Source organism: Amblyraja radiata, chromosome 4, assembly GCF_010909765.2.
Source record: "Amblyraja radiata isolate CabotCenter1 chromosome 4, sAmbRad1.1.pri, whole genome shotgun sequence".
NCBI classification, from domain to species: Eukaryota; Metazoa; Chordata; class Chondrichthyes; order Rajiformes; family Rajidae; genus Amblyraja; species Amblyraja radiata.
The window spans coordinates 83,428,142-83,432,735 of NC_045959.1; the positions used below are offsets into that span (position 1 = coordinate 83,428,142).

A 4,594-nucleotide genomic window follows, 5' to 3' on the forward strand; every position below is an offset into this window, starting at 1 on the left:
TTCAGGGAACTGTGCAGGTGACAGGCTGGGTTAGAACTGTCCTAGACCCCTCTGTTCAACTGCATTCCTCAACTCACTACCATTTACCATGTACGTCCTATTTTGATTTGTCCTGCCAAGATGTAGCACCTCAAACTTATCAGCATTAAACTCCATCTGCCATCTTTCAGCCCACTCTTCCAAATGGCCTAAATCTCTCTGTAGACTTTGAAAATCTACTTCTACTACTACTACTAAAATCTACTACTACAGCTCAGAAACAGGTCCTTCGGCCCACTGAGTCCGCACCAACCAGTGATCCCCGAACACAAACACTATCCTACACACACTAGGGACAATTTACAATTTTGCCAAAGCCAATTAACCTACAAACATGTCTGTCTTTGAAGTGTGGGAGTAAACTGGAGTACCCAGAGAGAACCTACACGGGTCACAGGGAGAACGTACAAACTCCGTACAGACAGCACCAGTAGCCAAGATCGAACCCGGGTCTCTGGCACTGTAAAGCAGCAACTCTACCGCTATGCCATCATGCCATCCCTCTAGTGCAATAGTTCACTTTCGCAGATTTGCTTAATGAACTTGGGCTAAATAATTCTTTTATCCATGTTATGGTGTCACCGAGCACCACTAAGCTGCTAGCCACAAAAATAATCAGTTGATTAAGTTGATGATAATTAGTTGCACCGAGCCATAAATAGGGTAATAGTCTTGCACCCAACTTTTCCTCAAAAGCAAAGAAACATCACCATCTGCAGTCTTTTAATATCAGGATGATGTATTCTGTGGAATTATTGCAATAATTGTGAGAAATGCTGAGGATGCATCCCGGTGCATCTAGAAGATGTATCTTTCACACTGGAGTCTGGCTCAGCCAGTGACACCTAGGAATAGACTGTGTGACAACCAAGAATAGTTTGGTGACTACTGGAGAGACAGTTGATGGCACGGAAAGACAGCACCCGGGACAGGCTGGGTTAGAACCCCAGTCTGTGTCTTTCGTACGAAAGCCACCCAACAATCGTTACAGAAAGGCCGAATGAAAAATACCCCCAGGAGATCCCGAGAGGGGGGGAGGATGAGATCTCCAATAGTACGGACCAAGGGTTATTGACCCACGCAAACCACCTGACTATGAGTATAAGATGCATTTGTGGAAAGCTGTGTAAGAACCACCGTCGCCTAAAAATCCATCTGGCAAGAATGAAATGCTCGGAGAAGGAGAAAAAGGTGTAGCACGCAGGCCTTGAACCTGGTGAGACGGAGGAGGAGCCCGGCCAGGACTCACCCCACAGAGCCCAGTCCCTCCACGCACTAGAATCTCCCAACCCCTGCAGAGTAGTTCCACAGCAACGGATTGAGTGGCCCCCAGCCAGCAACCGGAATGAATGGCTGCAGTTTGACAAAGACGTGACCAACATCATTCAAGCCACAGCCAAAGGTGATGTAGATCGCCGACTCCAAACAATGACTGCCATCATAGTCAGTTATGCCTCTGAAAGATTTGGCCATCGCGGGAAAGGTAACACCAAGTCCACCACCTACACCATGAACCGCAGGGCCACCAAAATACATCAACTGCAGCTGGAGCTTCGGACCCTCAAAAACCAGTACAAGACATCTACCGAAGAGGAGAAGCAAGCCTTGGCCGACCTACGAAACATCCTAAGGAAAAGGCTTATGACCCTCTGCAGAGCAGAGTGGTACAGGAGAAGAGGAAGAGAGAGAGAGCAAGGAAGCGAGCTGCATTCATTTCCGATCCCTTTGGCTTTAACAGGCGATTACTTGGGGACAAGCGCAGTTGCCGCCTCATGTGCTCAACAGATGAAGTAAATCGCTTCCTCCATGACACCCTGAGCGATCCAATGAGGGAACAGGAGCTCGAACCCAACAAAGCTCCCATCAGCCCAGCCCCCCCAACAACAGAGTTCAATGTGAGGGAGCCGAGTGTGAAGGAGGTTGAGGAGGTCATCAAGGCGGCATGCTCAGCCTCTGCTCCAGGCCCTAGTGGCGTACCATACATAGTGTACAAGCGCTGCCCAGAGCTCCTTCGACACCTATGGAAGATCTTGAAGGTGGTATGGCGAAGGGGGAGAGTTGCTGACCACTGGAGGTACGCTGAGGGAGTTTGGATCCCGAAAGAGGAAAACTCAAAGAACATCAATCAGTTTCGGTCAATCTCGCTGCTGAGCATCGAAGGGAAGGTATTTTTCAGCATTGTCTCCTGAAGATTAACTGAGTTTTTCCTCAAAAACAGCTACATCGACCCCTCAGTGCCGAAGGGTGGGATGCCAGGAGTTCCCGGCTGCTTGGAGCACACTGGAGTAGTTACGCAGCTCATTAGAGAAGCCCATGAAAACAGAGGCGACCTAGTTGTTTTGTGGTTGGACCTCGCCAATGCCTATGGGTCCATACCGCACAAACTGGTTGAGCTTGCACTACACCAACACCATGTTCCCAGCAAGGTCAAGGTCGTGATCCTGGATTATTACCATAATTTCAGGCTGAGGGTGACTTCTGGGTCAGAAACATCAGACTGGCATCGGCTTGGAAAAGGAATAATAAATAACGGGCTGCACCATTTCTGTTATTCTTTTTGCTCTTGCCATGAACATGGTGGCCAAGTCAGCCGAGGTGGAATGCAGAGGCCCCCTAACCAAGTCTGGTGTACGACAGCCCCCAATAACAGCTTTTATGGACGACCTTACCATCACCACAACATCGGTCCCAGGAAGTAGGTGAATCCTACAAGGTCTTGAGAAACTTATCACCTGGGCAAGGATGAGTTTCAAGCCAACAAAGTCAAGGTCCATGGTGCTGAAGGAGGGGAAGGTGACTGACAAATTCCACTTCTTACTATCCGGAACTGCCATTTCCTCCATTACTGAGCAACCTGTCAAGAATTTGGGGAAGGTTTTTGACGCAACTCTGAAAGACTCTGCCGCCATTCAAAAGTCTATCGAAGATCTTGAAGCCTGGCTCACCAAAGTCGACAAGTCAGGTCTGCCTGGCAGATTCAAGGCCTGGATCTATCAGCATTCCATCCTGCCCCGAGTCCTATGGCCTCTGCTGGTTTACGCTGTTCCCTTGACCACAGTTGAGTCCCTCGAAAGGAAGATTAGGGGCTTTCTCCGCAGGTGGCTTGGCCTTCCCCGCAGCCTCAACAGTGCTGCACTGTATGGGACCAGTAACATCTTGCAGCTCTCATTCAGTGGCCTCACGGAAGAGTTTATGGTGGCGCGAACAAGAGAAGCTCTGCAGTACAGGGACTCCAGTGACCAGAAGGTGTCATCGGCTGGCATCGAGGTGAGAACAGGGAGGAAATGGAGGGCGGAGAAAGCACTGGAGGTGGCAGAGTCACGCCTAAGGCAAAAGGCATTGGTGGGAGTCATGGCAACTGGCAGAGCGGGTTTGGGGCAAGGAGAGACACCATCTAATCCAGGAAGAGGTCCGAGCAGGTGTGGAGGAAGAGCGTGTGAGTATACCGCAGCGCAGGATTACCTGGTCAAACATCATGCAGGCAGACTTCCAGCGCATCTGGTTCCTTGTCCAAGCTGTCTACGATGCCCCACCAAGCCCAGCAAACCTCCACGTCTGGGGCAAGAGCGAGCCACCTTCCTGCCCACTTTGCTCTGGAAGAGGATCATTAGAACATCTCCTCAGCAGCTGCCCAAAGTCCCTTGGGGAAGGTCGCTATCGGTGGCGCCATGACCAGGTGCTCAAGGTGGTTGCTGAGAGCATAGTCACTGCCACCTGTAACAGCAAACACCACTACGCCCCAAAGAAATCAATCACTTTTGTCAAAGCTGGAGAGAAGCCTCGACCACAACCAAAAACAAGGATAGGCCTCCTCTACTCAGCCACTGACTGGCAGCTGGTAAAATGTTTTTCTCATCTCGGTCCTAAAGGATTTCCCCTTTATCTTTAAACTGTGACCCCTTGTCCTGGACTTCCCCAACATCGGGAACAATCTTCCTGCATCTAGCCTGTCCAACCCCTTAAGAATTTTGTAAGTTTCTATAAGATCCCCCCTCAATCTTCTAAATTCTAGCAAGTATAAGCTGAGTCTATCCAGTCTTTCTTCATATGAAAGTCCTGACATCCAGGAATCAGTCTGGTGAACCTTCTCTGTACTCCCTCTATGGCAAGAATGTCTTTCCTCAGATTTGGAGACCAAAACTGTACACAATACTCCAGGTGTGGTCTCACCAATACCCTGTACAACTGCAGTAGAACCTCCCTGCTATACTCAAATCAGTTCCCTGGGAAGAGCGTATTGAAGAGGGTAATGAGAGGAAATGCGCAAAGTACCAGGAACTGGTGGAGATGTGCCAGGACAGAGGCTGGAAGACATACTATGAGCCCATAGAGGTGGGCTGTAGAGGCTTTGCAGGACGCTCACTCTGCAAAGTCCTCAACCAGTTTGGCATTACGGGGTTGGCAGAGAAGAGGGCCATTCAATCCGCAAGCGAAGACGCAGAGAAAGCCACTAGGTGGCTTTGGATTAAGAGGGCTGATCCGTGGGTGGTTGTTGCTGGGACGCAAGTCTGGGCTTGATCAACCCCGGATGGGTCGCCTGGGTGAGGGTGTCTGA

General features: G+C 50.0%; 1 pseudogene; it reads left to right on the forward strand.

Moving 5' to 3' along the window:
- The first annotated feature begins 1,151 nt into the window (after positions 1-1,151).
- Positions 1,152-4,594, forward strand: LOC116972579 (annotated as a pseudogene).